Genomic DNA, 16,836 nt, shown 5'->3' on the forward strand with positions numbered 1-16,836 from the left:
GCAACAAGGAAATTAGGTCAGAAGAAATTTAGGTCAACACCTTACAGAGATGCCCCCATGCCTGAAAGGAGCCAGAAGAACTTAAAACATTATACACAGAAAGGTTATTGTTTTTATATTTAATTTGAAAAGTGGTACCTTCCAAAGCTTAGTGTGATATAAATTCAGCTATGATTCAGCAAAGAAAATTACCTCTTGCATCACTAGCACTGCTCCTGATAAATCCAGGAGTGATTTGAGGTGCCTCTAACCTGGCTGACCCAGTTTAATCATGCAATTCAAGAAATATTTATCAAACCTTCATTATGTGCAATGAGCCTGTTAGATAATGGGAAGGTTACAAAGATTAATAAGCACCATCCTCCCACCAACCCGCTCCCCCCCTTTACTAATAAAAGGCTTATAAGTTAAGGAAGAAGCTGGGGATAAATGGAAATGCATTATAGCCCAGGAGTCATTAATTCATTCATCGTACAGTGATTGAACTCCTACTGTGTGTCAACAACTATGAGGAGTGATGTACTAGAGTTAAATCCAAGTGATATCGGAGGGAGAGGAGAAGGAGATACTGTCAGTTTGAGATAGGCAAAAGGAAAACTTCCTTGAAAAATAGGGCATCTTAATCGAATTTAAAAATGCATATAATGTCAACAGATGGTGATCTGTAAGAGATCTCTGAGAGGAAGTCATGGGAAGAAGGGCACAATGGATTCCTGGAGGAGTAGATGCTGTGGCTGAGAACTTTAGGAGGTTAGTACAGCAAAGGCAAAGGAGGGGAAAAGAGCATGTTGCATTTTGGAAACAACTATGATTCATTTTGTCTATATTGAGCATAGAAGTAAAAAACTGAAGAACCAACCCTCCTTGACTATTAAGCATAATCCCTTATTTATATTCCAATGTACGCACACTAAATAGAAAAGATAAGTTGAAAATGCCTTTGATCACCTAAACTACTGAGCATCCTTACTTAGCAACATAGCACCCTGTAGAGAATTGGTTGTTTATCTGTAGACCCTGTGATAGACTAAAGCTGCTGCCCTGCTACTACCCAGTATCTTAAGAGAGTATTGTACTGCATATGACTAGTCTGGGAGAAGATCAAATTCAAAGTATGCTCTAATCCCATGGTAAAGTTGAAAGATTACAAATGAAATCATTATAAGTTGGGAATTATTTATGGTGAGAAAAGGTAAATTAGAATTTCGTTTGGGCATACCTTGAATGCAGACTGATGGATGCCATGAATAGGCCCTGTGGAAAGGATTCTGGTGATGTGTTTGGCTCTTCTGACCAATGAGGATGGCAGAATACTATCTAGCTATGTAGAGCCATTAGTCCTTACCATTGTTCTAGATTATTTTAGGAATGAGGATATTTGATCAGCATTGATGCTGTACATATAGAATACATTTTCTAACAGAAACAAGTGGAATTTTGCTAGACACACCTTCTAAAATATCCTAACTGAAGTCTAATTTGGTGTTTGACCTATTTAAACAAAAAGGAATGAGAAATATAAAAAAGTGAGCATAGTTTTTATTTTTGTTGGTTATGTGACCACCTTCTCACTACATACATCAGATAGCAAAACCTTCTTTCAGCAGTGGAAATTTCATTATCACATCTCATTCTGGTTTGGTAGCACATTAAACTTTCAAACAGTTAATGACTCTGGTTTTCTTTCTGTTCAGCTGTACCTTTCATAAAAGCACCAGCAAGAGGAAAGAAATGACAGTAAGACTGAATTATGAACTTTAAAAACTTGAGAACAAGTAACTGCTTGTACTGTGAAAGCTGCTTTCTGCTCTTGATTAACTGTCGGCAGTAGGTCAGTGGTGAGCACTGTGTACCATGGCAATGATTGTTGTAGCAGACAGAGCAGATCACGAGGTAGGGGGGGACCCAAGGGGAGGACTTTCTTTTAGGTTTCTATTTAACACATAGAGATTACCCAAACACTGCTTTAATAAAATGGTTCATTTCCTAGACCCATTTCCAATATCTTCAGTAGGTCATAATTTAAAAAAAAGAAAAACACAGCAATTGTGGTGAAGGATAGATTATTTTCCTAACTGCTTTCCTCGAAGTTCTTTGGAAATTAATTAGTGGGGGCTTTCTGACTAAGGCCTTGATCCCAGAATTAAGCTTTGTGGGTGTGTTGTGGGGGACAGGTGGATAGTATGCCTAAATATGTATATATAAATACTTGTTCATACATGACATACTTATATATATATACTTATATAACATACTTATATAACAAGTACAGAAAATTGATGGAAACATCAGGAACAAAGAAACTAAACTTAATTGATCTCTTACCACATTTTCTTCATTAGATAGGAACTGATATCTTTCTATTTTAGATGAAATTGAGACAGGCCCTGTTTCTTCTTTCCCTTCACCTCCCTCCCTTCTTTTCATCTTATATCATAAAAGTCAGAATGTTTCACAAAGGAAATATAGCAAAATAAATGAAAATAACTTAAAACCATTAAACAAAAGAAGGAAAACACAACACACCCACAAACTTTAATTGTAGGATCATGGCCTTAGTCAGAAAGTCCCCACTGATCAATTTCCAAAGAACTTATCATGACAAAGATGAAGTTAAGATTCTTAGCAGCTACACTCTAGAAAGAAACATGGTCATTCAACTCACACACCAGTTACTCAGAAATTACCTCAAAGCAGCAACATTGTAGTTTACACAGTTTATTTCTTAGAATGTCTTTGGTTAGGATATTTGAAACAGGTCTCTGAAGGTCTGGTTTAATTTCTCATGTTATCATTATAATCTCTTGTACAAGTTCATGCAACGTGCACACACAGATACCCGAGCACACTTGGGGTCTCAGTCCACACCTCAGGCTAGATACTGACTCTTGTTGGAGAGGTAATTTGTCATTTCTGAAAAATGACTCTCATGGGAGGGGACTGATCTGAAAGACTGCTGGAAATCCTTATACTCTAGTCATGCCATGGCATGCATGTGCGTGTGAGTGTGCATATGTACATGTGGGCCTTTCAACACCTTCTTCCCTCTTTCACTTACCTTGATTATTATCATTTGTTTGTTGTTATTCTCACCATTCATGAAAAGCCTTTGTACCTGCAAATGTCAATGCTTTCACTATTCTATATAGGTTTCATTTAGACCATTACACATTCTGGGAATGGAATCTATGCCATTGGGAATACTATAATCACAAATGAATGCCAACTTGTATCTTGGTTAGCTGAGATGACTCATTGGGGTTTAAAGGCATTTGCAAATGACTAAAACCTGTTATAGGGTGTAGGAAACTAACTAAGTGCAAGGTTTGATGTTGGCTCCCCAAGTTATTATGTTTGCTTTTAGTTTGTAAAGCAAAGAGTAAACTTAGGTTTAGTTTGATTGTGTATAATAGTACTCCAAGAGAATATAAGATTGTTTTTTCTTTTGTCTACCTTGATATATAGACACTATAGGGAGTCATAATTATTGGAAAAATTGTTTGCTTTCTTTATTAAATCTAATTTGATATAAATTTGCTATTTAGAAAAAACATACCAAAATGAGTTTTACTAGCTTGATTTGTTTTTACAGAAATACTGTCCATTCAACAAAACTAAAAGATGTTCTTATATCCATTCTGAATCCAGCATTCATTCTCCAGTAAATCAGGCTCCATAAAAACTACCAAGCAAACTAGGTCACAGATAACAAGGTAGTAATTAAAATGACTATATCAATTGTTTGGTAATTTCTTAATATTTCACTCTGTAGGATCTTTCATATAGGACCCCCATTTAATACTCTATTAAAAAAGAAAAACTATTTTTATCATGAAAAACTATTTATAGAATCATTGAAAATGTGATGAATGGGAAAAAAAGGGATTCATTAAAAAAAGAGGTGGGGGAAATTACCAGAGTGCACTCATTTAGAAATCTCTTCAACTAGAAATCACTAAATTATGGTTGATGTGGTAAAGAAAAAATTTAATACATTACCCAAATAATATAACTTGAAACATTTTAATTTTCCTTATCTCTGTTCTAGGAACTAAGTTTCCTCCAATAGTGGATTTCCTATTGCACTTTATCTTAGTGTTTTTTTTTCATTGTATCTTTTTTCTTAAGCCTAGATTAACCTATTAATTTCAAAACCTATGTCTTTCACAGTGTTTTCAGAAACCAAACCAGAGACTTGTACAATGATGTTATCAAATATGTTCTGGTTATTTACCTGCCCTTGTTTGCTCCTTATAATTCAATTACTACACCCTCCCTGAAGACAAAGCTGTGTACTTTGAATTGTATTTCCATATCTTAAACAGGTTCTGTACAACTTTCTAGTGTTACTAAATCTCTTTTTGCTTTTGGAGCCAGTTCTCCTGAGTTTATGGATGTTGGGATGTAGGATGGAAGTTAGGAGGAAAATGGTTTCAAGATACATTAGGGAGCTGAGTAAGATTCCCCTGATATAGCAGCTTTCCTCACTACACTAGATTCACTGGCATATATTTTCTAAAAAGTATTAGGGAAAATATATTTGGCCAGATTTCATGCTGCACAGTGAAGACTGCAGATTTGGTCCTTACCTTTGCATAGTTTGTTTTCTTTAGGGAAAGAGAAGATGTATACCCACATTACCATGATCAGGAGGGAGTGTATGAGTGGGAACCCCATGAAGCCAGCAAAGGGGAGCAACTTCTTAACTTGCAGGTTGAAGGGAAAATGAAGCCAGGCAATTTTCAGAATGAGACGTGCCTAGGTCTTAAAGGCTGATTTGCCATTACCCAGGTTCAAGGAGGGCAGGAGTTTTAAGTGGGGGAAGGAAAAGCATCCTAGCTCAGGGGTGGTCAAAATAAATGGGAGAAGGAGAACTCCAAGGGGGCATGACAAGTTTTTCCCACTATTTAATAAAGTTCTTTGATTTGGGAATCCAGTCAAGCAGTTCAGAAATATCACCTGAATTCCTCTTTCCTCTTTTTTTTCTTTTTGTCTTTTCCATTGTAACATGAGGAGATGAGCTAGATATTATGTGATTTATATATTTAATTAACCTGAAAGAACCAACAGTGTTTCCTATTAATAAACAGATATTAGCTTTGGGAAAAACCATAAAAATGTTTTGTTTTAGACATAATTTATAAATCAGAATATTGGACTAACACACGTTTCTTCCTTCATGTAAAGTGATTAACATCAGTTTTACTGCTCAGGGATTTGTTTTTACAGAAATGTCCTAGGAAACTGTTTTTGCACACATCAAGCAAAAGCTATGGTCCTATTGTCACATTCAGAATTTGAGATTCTTTTGAAACCAGGAGCAGAAGATTCAAATTATGTTACTATGAGTGAATGATAAATTTCTTTTGAAAAGGCTTTATAAATTTGGACTATTGTTACTGTGCTACTTTTCAACTGTGGAAGAAATTACAGAATTTTTAACTATTTCTTTACCAAAGTACATCAGGTAGGATTGTAACTGACAGCTACCAACCAAGGTAAGCCTGCTGGTTCCAGGCTGGTGGGTTATTTCATACTGTCCCTGTATCTCACAATCCTTCTAGATTTCTGCTCCATAGTGGTGACAAAATAAATTCTAAACAGAATGTATCCTTTTGAGGCAGAAAGTACAGAGAAGGGGAAGGGGCAGGGGCATGCAGCTGCAGAATTGGTCCCACCCAACATCTTCTGCTTACATTTCATTGGAAGAACATAGTCATAGTCATTCTACCTGCAAGGCTGAAAAATAAAAGAGTTTTAGCTGATCCTGTTGTAACCTGCAACTAAATTGAATTGTGTCGGTGAGGAAGACAGAGTAAATGAATATCATGCAGGCAACTAATCATCTCTGTTACAAATCTCAAAATAAAAAATATAAATCTGGCTTAGAGCTTCAAAATAAAACAATTAAGAGCCTAAGTTGACAAAAGAATAGAATGCCTAAGAGAAAAGTTAGGCCTGTTGCCTAACTGTAAGATATTGTGACAATTTCTTCCATTTTTGTGAGCTGAATTCATTTGAAGCACTATGAGGCAGATAAATAAAGCCCAGACCAGCAGTTAGAAGAAAGGGGTTCTGTGCTCAAATCTGCTACCTTGTTACTTGTAGTAAATTGATCTGAGTTCCAGGTTAGATTAATCGTTTTTAATTTTTCTTAAGCTATGGAGCATTTTGTTCAAACAGATGGTACCTGTAAAATATCCCCCACGAATGAATTGAAGCTGGTTTAAACTGAATGTAATGGTGATAGATCAGAATCTTTGGTTGGTCCTGCTTCGAAAGCCTCCATCAAAAGAGAATATCTGAGCCTTTTCCCGTCTTCAACATTTCATGTATCATCATTGAGGCAGAGACACGACTCTGGTTGCCCTGAGAAGCCATGTGGTAACACTTAGAATACATCCAGTCATTGTTGCAACTACATGAAACACTTTTCAAAATATTATCCTTTTTTGTTTCAAAAATAAATTACAGTTCCTTTTTCTTTCTATTACTTATTTGCATCAGTCTCTGTTTTGCAAAACTTCTTACTACATTCTTTTTAAAAATGTGGAAATGATGTGTGGCTCCTGGGAAATTCTCAGAAGTTTATAATTTAGATTTTTGCATTTTTCCTCAAATTTGTTCAGCCTCCTACATGAATTTTTAGCTCTAAAATAATCCAGCAGCCCAATACTTAATTCACATTTACAACATCACACATAGCCCATCGGGGAAGTAATAATGTTTTTTCTTCAAAGGTCATTGTAACAGGAGGTCAGTGAAAAAAAATCAAACACAGCTCTGAAAACACAAGAGCAGAAAGACACCCACACAACTGGGCATGTGGATTGAGTGCTAGATGGGTGGTCAACCCCAGCCAGACACTCCAGCAATACTCCAACCACATAACAGACCGAGAAACTCCAAAGTTGCTAACTAAGGAGCCAGTCTTATTTTATTTAATTTTTTTTTTAAGAATTCTATTTCCAGTCACCATTATCAAGAGGTAGAAAATGTGCTGATTTCTTGTGTTACTTCATATTGGCCTTTTATATAAGGTGATTTTATGAAGATATAAACTGCCATTTACATTTTGGAGTTTTATGGACTTAAAACTCAGTGTTTTTCTAAAATACCAACTGAAATCACTAAAAATAATCTTTAATTTTAGCATAAAACATGTTTAGAAATTGAAATAAAAGTTTTAATGAGCTAATAGTATAGTTTCATTAGTATAATTATTAATATTTTGAGAAGCTTAGACTTATAAAATTTCATGACTTTAAAATTTGCCTGTTTTATCAAAATACAATGAAGTATTTCCTTTTTAGGCAGACATAAATTTTGGAGTTAATTACATTTTAAACATTTCAAAGTTTTCAAAACTAATTTGGAAACTGTAATTTATAAAGTGTATGAATTGCTAAACTTTTTACATTCATTCACAAAAGAAAATGTTACATAGTGACAGTTTGGCTTTTGATCATTAAACAAAAACTGTAACATGCTTGGTTAGTTACTATATTCCATTATTTGCAATATTTGGCACTCACACCCATTTGTTTACTTGGTCATTCGTCATTAAGATAGAGTTAGAGACACTATTTCTTTCACATGCCAAAGAGTATAGAATTTTAAAATTCTTGGGGCTGGGGATGTGGCTCAAGTGGTAGTGCACTCGCCTGGCATGCGTGCGGCCCGGGTTCGATCCTCAGCACCACATACCAACAAAGATGTTGTGTCCGCCAGAGAACTAAAAAATAAATATTAAAATTCTCTCTCTCTCTCTCCTCTCTCACTCTCTCTTTAAAAAAAAAATTCTATTCCTTTCTTCTTGTTTGAATATTGAATATCCCTAGCTTAAATCTTTCCCCCTATTTCCAGAAATATGAATAGTAACTCCTTGAAATCTGAGATGAAATTATTATTGGAGGAGCATGAGTAATCCAAACATGCACTTATCAAAAAATTTTTTTCCTATATGAAAGTGAAATAAAGAAATTTATAACATAATTTTCAAACCTGTGTAGCTGCCTGTTTTTAAGATGTTGGTATATTGAAGCAAAACACTAGGGACCACAGTGCTCTCTGGGTATCCTTAGAAGAGAAGGTTAGTCCCTTACTTTTCCTGTCCTTATATATTTTTGTTTGTTTTGTTTTGTTTCCTTTTTGGTGGAGTTCGACATTGAAATCAGGGTTTGGGGCATGCTAGGCAAGTGGTCTATCCCTGAGCTACATCCCCAGCCCTGTGTAGAGGACTGGCCAATAAACATAGGAAGCCCACTACAGATTTGTTGAATGAGTGAATGGTCAGAAACTATCAACGAAGCTTTAATGTCTCAGTTATCTTGAAACAGGCTGTTCAGTAGGTTGCCTCTTGGGCCATGTTGAACCAAGGTCAAAAACTGTATGGAGATGGACTAAGTTTCTCTTTGTGTATGTGGGCCTTGTAAACCAAGGATAATCTGTAAACCAACTTCAATTGATCTTCTGGATAAGCAGACCCTAAGAGTGTTCTAATCCTATTGGTAGTGATGGGGATAGGGAAACTGTTAGTTACTATGATGAATAGTAAAAATGAAGATGGGATTGTGGTGCTATGGAAAAATTAATTTAAATATTTTCCACCCAATTTTATTCAAGGAAGATAATACTTCTGAGAATAATTCTACTTCTTTATTCTTTTAAAAAAAATGACCAAGCAGGCCAAGCAGAGCTGGGGTTGTAGCTCAGTGGTAGAGTGTTTGCCTTGCATGTGGAGGGCACTGGGTTTGATCCTCAGCACCACATTAAAAAAAAATAAAATAAAGGTATTGTGTCCATCTACAATTGAAAAACAACGACAATAACAAAAAGAAAGATGCCGTGTAATTTTGGGAGTGTGGGGTTGGTTAATAATTCTTCCTGAACATTCATGCATTTATATAAATTCTGTGAATTTCCAATAAGTTAAAATCAGTCATTATTGTTGTTCACTTATTTCATTACAGGTTCTCTACACATAGGTATGCCTTTGGGGAAGATAGTTGAACATGAAAAGTAACAACAACAACAACAAAAAATTCAAAAAAAGTTCGGATGAATACCCTGCCAGGCCAGAGGGATTTCTTGTTTGATTTCTCAGTGTTGTGAGCTAATTGTTTCTTCCAGCCCCAATTTCTTCTAGGACCTGGACTCTCTGAACCTCTCCGTGTTCCCCAGTTTCCATCACATAAATCCTGGGCCTGATTTGTAGCCAATTCTCCTAAAAATTGCCTCATTTATTTTCTCCCGACTCAATTAGAAGGACCTATTAGCAACTTTCCACTGAGGTCCTGAGGAAAGCCCAGTTCATTAGGCCTCTCCAACCACTGTGCTGGTCTGTAATCATGATCAGTAAATATCATCATACAACCGAACTAAATTTGCCTTGGTCTAGTTATGTCCTTTTTCATTTTCTGCAACGTGCCAGTCACAATACCAGGCGCTTAATCATTTAGTGGTAAGGATAAGCTTTTGTAAAAAGGAGGAGTAGGTAAGAAAGACCTTTCATAAGAGGTGAATTTCTTAGCAAGGTTTCAGAGGACAAAATGGAGTTTCAAAAGCAGAAAGGATAAGGCATGGTCCAGGGAGACATGAAGGCATGTGCAAAGGCTCAGAGGCAGGAACACTGGAGCAGTTAAGGCCTGAGAGTCTAGGTTCAGAAGAGGGAAGTACGTATAAGGGAGGATGGAGAGGTAAGCAGAGGGCAGACTAGAAAGATGATCCCAGATTAAGGTATTTAACAATACCAGTAGAGCATTCTGTGAAAGTGTGTGTTGTGGTCATATTTAGTTTTAACTTAAAAGATGGATAAGAGGGTTGAGTCCAGAAGTGGAAGCATAGTTGGCTAGCATGTGATCTGACAGGGGGATTTCTCTAGCCTACTGACCAGCATTTTGGTGTATTTATCTTGCTTCTAGGTTATGAGCTTCTCAACAACAAAGATGTGGTCTTCATATCCCTGGTGCCTACTATCTTATCTGAGATGCAGTAAATAAGTATAGCAGATGAAATTTTTCTAAAAGTGTTCTTTGAGTTATTCTGTTACACTATGCTGACTACCTTATTTTATGACTGTTTAAAACCTTTATGAAGATAATATATTTTTGTGCTGGAATTGCTGCAGTAGTATCTTTGTGAGTCTCAATCAAGAAATTAAAAGGATATTTGTGCCTATAAAATAAGATTTATTGCTCAACTTTGTTTTATGTGATTTCATATGTATATGTATATTTATGATAAAATAGACTATTTACTCTATTGCTGGTTTACAATATGAAAATGATTCAATATTTCTCTCTGAGCCAAGCATACACTTGGATTTTTTTTCTAGTAGTGGCAATAAATGTATACAAATTAATATGTTTTTCATTCCATTGTTGAGTAAAATAGCAAGAACAACCAATTTGTGTGAACAACTAAAACATAATAAACTCAAACCCTTCCTGTGGATTTGATTTTTCCCCATCTCCACTTGAAATTTTAAATGAGTGCTACAGTATTAGACAATACAATTATTCTACTCACTTAAGTCTTGGTAATCTTGTTTCTTCCAGCCCCAATTCCTTCTAGGACCTGGACTCTCTGAACCTACTTCTATGTATATAAAAGAATCTATATAAAAGAATATAACCACTTCTGGGAAGGGTCTCATCACAAGCTGTTGTCCATCTCCTAAGTTCATTCAGTTCCCAAAGAGACAAAAATTACCAGTGATTAAAATGACTGGTGTTCTTACAATAATCCATAATTCAAGTTTATTATAAAGTTAAAATCTCTCATTCCCCATCTTGGTTCTGCTGCAGGTGAAGACATGTCCTGTCATCCCCTTAATTGACAGTTCTGGGTTTTTCACCTGTTGGTGGAGACAGAGTGAGGAGAGACACGTGATCTCTGTTGGCTTGTTGGGTGTATTCAACTGACATGGGGAATACTCTTGTGTTCCACTGAGTTTCCTCCACCAGAGCCACCCCTCTTCTCTGCATGACTCTGGTAACTGTTCCTCAACCTCTTTTCCTGTTTGTCCTCCATTTCTTCCTTATACTGAGGTTGCCTTGGCCCTAAAGGAAAACAAATCACTTTTAAAGAATTCTGTAGCCAGCTCCCTTCTAAAAGGCTCACTTTGGTCTATGGAAACATGAATCTCTGCCCCACTGTCAGTGGAAGTGCAACTGACTCTAAGTAGAGTGCATCTGTTTGCATTGCCACTAAGCAGGCAGTCACAATGACAGAAATTTTTGCCTGGAAATTTTCTTTCATTCTTTTCTTTTTCTTTTTTTTTTTCTTTGATACCAGGGATGGAACCCTGGGGTGCTTACTGACTGAGCCACATCCCCAGTCCTTTTTATTTTATTTTATTTTTTAAATTTTGAGACAGGTTCTTGCTCAGTTGTTTAGGGCCTCACTAAATTGCTGAGGCTAGCTTTGAACATGTACTCCTCCTGTCTCAGCCTTCCGAGCAGCTGAGGTGACCAGTGTGCACCACCGTGCCTGGCCCATCTGAAAATTTTCAAAAATGGACTAGGCACTTCTCCCCTTTGTCCTCTGAACTTTAGGGAATAAACATCAAGCTTTCTGGGAGGGGGTTCCCCAAACGCTTTTCCTAAATGAGGGAGACAGAAAATTGTCACAGCTTCCATCAGCTTTCTTCAGAGAAATTGTAATTTCTTACCTTCAATGTCAACTCTTCAGACTCATGAGATAGATGTTGAGTCACCAAGCAGTTTCAGACCACCTCCTTTCAAGTCTTGTTCATAAGGCCTGGTGCCTCATTTTGGAATATGGAATAACTTACTACCTATTGTTTTCTTCTTGATTAGGGGGGCCTCCAAAGTTTATAATCTTGTCCTTCATTCCTTATTGCACAGACAAGTATGAGATATATGTAAATCATGGCCATTAGTAAGAATAAAACTAATTGGTTTGTGGGGAATGTAAATGCTCAATCTTGAGCATACAATAAGCAGAACAATGTTGCTGCATAACAATATTGTGCATCATTTTAAAAATGTAAAATGAAACAAATAAATTCATTCAACAATAACTGCTTACCATTTCTGTAATGCTGATGTTATCCTGGGTGCTTGATGTGCAAAAAATTAAACATATGGTTTCAATTCTCATAGAACTAGCTGTCTAGTGAGAAAATCATAGGATAAAATATGTCTAAAAGTGATCACAATGCATTTGGCATCACAATAGAAGGCTCTACAAAAACTTAAGGGCACACTGAAGACAGAGTATTTGAATTTAACTAAGGAAGGCTTTGCAAATGACATTCAAAATCAATATTGAATGAAGACAGAGAAAGGGGAAAGAATATGCTACATCACAAGGAGTTGTGTAAGGGTAAGAAAGGGAATGTTCAGATGGTGTGATGGGGAAGGTATAGCTGGCACATAAGACTTGTGCAATTGTCAGGTCATATAGGGATTGCAAAGACTGTTTTGTGCCAAAGAGTTTAAACTTCTTTCTACAGGCAATGAAAAATTATAATTATTCAGTGATTTACTTTATGATTTTCAAATAAAAATCACACATCTATATATTTATATGTATTTATAATGGGATTGTACCATACATACTATTTTTTTCCCTTTTTTTAAAAAAATTAAATTAGCATTGGCTTCTTGCTCCCACTCCACTCTCTCCACCATCTTATTCCTCTACTCTAGCAACATTTTTTCTTCCCCAACTCACACAACTATTTTGTATTCTTTCTTTTATTTTCTCCTTGGTTATAAAATCACATTCAAGTATATATTATATGTTTATATTTAATATCCATATATACAGCTGTTTAAAAAAATTTTTTAGTTGTACTTAAACACAATATCTTTATTTATTTTTATGTGGTGCTGAGGATCAAATCCAGTGCCTCACACATTCGAGGTTGGCACTCTACCAGTGAGCTACAGCCCCAGCTCCGATATACAGCTATTTTAAAAAAAATATTTTTTTTAGTTGTAGATGGACACAATACCTTTGTTTTATTTATTTACTTTTTTTGTGGTGCTGAGGATCAAATCCAGTGCCTCCACTGTGCTAGGCATGCACTCTCCCACTGAGCTACAGCCCCAGCCCAATATAGAGTTATTTTTGACTAGCATTTGTTTTACAAAACAATACTTTGGCACAAGCCTGTAATCCCACAGGTTAGGGAGGCTGAGGCAGGAGGATCACGAGTTGAAATCCAGCCTCAGCAACTTAGTGAGGTCCTAAGCAAATCAGTGAAACCCTGTCTCAAAATAAAATATAAAAAAGGTCTGGAGATATGGCTCAGTGGGTAAGCACTCCTGGATTCAATCTCAGTTACCGAAAAACAAAACAAAACTCCCAAAAGAATACTTTGCATATTTTTCTATATTTTGCTTGCTTACTTGACTATTCTTAGAAGAAATGTTTCCAAGTCAACGGCTAATTCACTGTGGTTTTTCTTTTCTTTTTCCTAAAGATTGAAACCTGGGCCTCCCACATGCCAAGAATGTCTTTACCACTGAGCTAAATTCCCAGTCACACAGGCATTTAAATGTGATGTTAACCTGATCAGAACTTTATATCTGAAATACCATGTTGAAATGGATATTAAGTTTAAAAGTGGGTAGAAACTGGAGGAAAATAATAAGCTGAGAGGTTAGATAGATAATAAATGATGCGGGCCTGAGTTCATGCCATCAGTTTGGGCCAGGACATATCTTTAGCATATAAAAGCTTCAAATAGAAAATGAATTACCATACTGTACATCTCAATAAAACGTCAATATGACCATTATCAAAAATTTTGACATTAGATTCTCTAAGTGTGCTGCTTGGGGAAGCATTAAGTTCAAAATATCTACCACCAGCTTAGAGTTTTTAGAATGATGCATTTTTCCTCCATTTAAAGCAAATTTCTCCACTTTCTTCTTTATTCTACACATTGTCAAACTTCCTTCAAAGCTCAGAGGGCTAAATCCCTTCGAAGTTTGGTTCAGAATTCATGCTTACATTGCATTTGAATACCAGCAGTGTTTTCCTTCATCCAACAACACTATAATCTTTCTTTAGGTTGCTCATGCTACTTTTTACCCATATTATTTCAACTAATGTGATCATGTAACACATTACTAATGCATGATTTTTTCTATATTTTAAGTGTATTGTCAACATCCCAACTGGGTAAATATTTTATCAAAACATCCAGTATATCATTATTAGAACTGTTGAACAATTTTAGTTATTTTTCAGGTATAGCCTTGAATATCATAATCATATAAAAGACAACATGATCAAAACCTCTGTATCCTGGTGGCATTTCGAATGTGAATAAAAACAGTAATTTGTTACTAATCATAAAACATCTTTGTTTCAAAATTAATTTTAAAATATAAATATTTCCAAAAAATACATAGACTAATGGAACACCTATTGCTAGAAATAACAGTTGCAAAATTTTTTTCATATTTTCCATTAATCATCAGTGCCAATCTCATTATACTTTTCTTGTCCCTATAGATAATCTCTACTATGAATTTGGTGCACATTTTTTAATACATATTCTTTAAAAAATATTTATTTTTTAGTTATAGGTGGACACAGTATGTTTATTTTATGTGGTACTGAAGATAGAACCCAGTGCCCCATGCATGCTAGGGGAGTGCTATAACTCTGAGCCACAACCCCAGCCCTTAATACATATTCTCTTTTAAAAATATATTTATTTATTTTTATGTGGTGCTAAGGATCAATGCCGGGGCCTTGCTCATGTTAGGCGAGCACTCGATCGATGAGCCACAACCCCAACCCCCTTAATATATATTCTTATTATAAATAATTCATAGTTTTTTTGTTTTAAAACATTTATATTGAGTTGTGCCCCTACATTTTATCATCTTCAGTTTCCTTTTTAGTTTAGTATTTAGAAATGCAATTTATTCAGTTTATTATTTTGAGAACTAACTTTTGTAGGACCAACAATGCTGTAGGACCATCAATACTGCAGGACCATCCATATTTGAGCCTTCATAGCACATGTTCAAAAGTTTTCCCCTAACATTGTTATGGGCTGAGTGCTGGCATCACCATCAAATTCACTATTGAAGTCCTAACTCTCAGTACAATAGTATTAGGAGGTGGAACCTTTGAGAAGTAGTTAGGTTTAGGTGAGGTCATGTGGGTGGGTCCTTCAGGATAGGATTAGTGGCCTAGTGAGATGAGAAAGAACTCTTTTCCTCTCTCCATGTACAAAGAAGAGGTCACATCAGGGAAAAGGGAGATGGCAGCCATTGGCAGGCCAGGCAAAGCACCCTCACCAAGAAGGAATCTCTCCACAACTTGACCTTGAACTTCCCAGCCTCTATCCAGACTGCTAAGAAATTAATGTCTTCTGTTTAGCCCACCCTGTCTAATGTTTTGTACTGGCAGTCTAAGCTAAGACAACTGGGAAATAGAATCGCTGAATCAGAGCATAGGCACATTTCCAATATGAAAATTAACTACAATCTCCAAAATTACTCTCCAAAGTCACTAAATCAATTTATGCTCTTATTTTTTTTTAATATGGCTTTAATATGGTTTGATGTTATTTTTAATTAATGACATGGGTGAAAAAATGGTGTCTCATTATTGTTTAAATTAGCATTTTTCTTTGTTATGCATGAAGATGTATACCTATATCTATATATATGGTTAGAATCCCAATAGAAATCTTGATCTGAATGGATGCGATAGAATGAAGTGAGAATTAAAATTTTTCAGAGAATAAATTCACAAAGTCAATGTTTCACTATTTATTTCTCAAACTTTTAAATTGCTCAATTTGTTAGACAATATAAGTAAGTATTGTGAAGTCAAATCCTTACAGTCAGGATTTACCATAGCAGTAGTATATCAGAGCTCAACTTGAGGATGGGAACCCATATTTATGGTAGAAAAGTATTTGGTTAGGAAATAACAAAATCACAATCAGTTTTAAAGACAATTGAGAGAAGGAAAAGCAAAAGAAGAGGTTATTTTCCTTCCTTCTGTTAATTTGTTTAAATTTATATATTATGTTACTTAATACCTCCCAAATTTGAGTAACTCTTTTTGTGGCTATAAAGGAGAAACAAGAATACAAAATACTGGGGCTGAGGCTGTGGCTCAGAGGTAGAGCACTAGCCTAGCACGGGTGAGGACCTGGGTTTGATCCTTAGTACCACATAAAAATAAATAAAATAAAGATATTGTGTCTAGTTACAATTAAAAAATAAATATTAAAAAAGAATGCAAAATATGGGTCTCAAGTGGTACCCAAGCACATCTGTGTGAAATCTTTGCTTTCCTTCTTACCACACAACTGACTACAAAAAAAAAAAAAAAAGACCATTTTAAAAATAGTAGGTCTCCCATTGAATCAGCTCAGATTCTAAGTAGAATGTCTTGGAAGAGAGGAAACAGTATATGATTTGAAATGGCATTTGAATTGCCCTTTAAGCACTAATTAATTTTTCCTTTAAATGAAACTTTTGTTTTAAGAGAAAAAATAATTTTGCTCCCATGAAATAAAAAGAGCCTGGGGACAATATAGGAACTACAGGGTGGTCCATATAAAATAATGGATCATTGTAACTCCAAGTGGGACCCATTTTCATGGAACCTGCAAAATCCTTGCTGATTTTCAAAAACAGAATATTTCTCCTTTAACAGAAAACTCAATCTTGGTAGTGAGACTGCTTTATTTGACTGATTTTTAAAAATTTTCATCATGGATGAGAAAGAAGGAAAAGAAAGGATGGAAGAAAGGAAGGAAGGAAGGCACTCTGTAGTTTTGGTCCTGGAATGATATGGCTTCCAATTCTGCTCCTGCATTAATTT

The 16,836-nt window shown here is 35.6% G+C and overlaps 1 long non-coding RNA gene across 5 annotated transcripts in view; it reads left to right on the forward strand.

The window, feature by feature from the left end:
• LOC113196719 (uncharacterized) overlaps positions 1–16,836 on the forward strand; it is a 161,407-nt gene that overhangs the window by 55,519 nt on the left and 89,052 nt on the right. The window contains exon 4 of one of the 5 annotated variants that reach the window (XR_003302590.2): positions 9,924–10,566. The exons of the other annotated variants lie outside the window; for them this stretch is intronic. This is a non-coding gene — a long non-coding RNA (uncharacterized LOC113196719). Of the gene's footprint in view, positions 1–9,923; positions 10,567–16,836 lie in introns of those variants that run through there. 5 annotated transcript variants of the gene reach the window in all.

Source organism: Urocitellus parryii, chromosome 1 (assembly GCF_045843805.1).
Source record: "Urocitellus parryii isolate mUroPar1 chromosome 1, mUroPar1.hap1, whole genome shotgun sequence".
Classification (NCBI taxonomy): domain Eukaryota; kingdom Metazoa; phylum Chordata; class Mammalia; order Rodentia; family Sciuridae; genus Urocitellus; species Urocitellus parryii.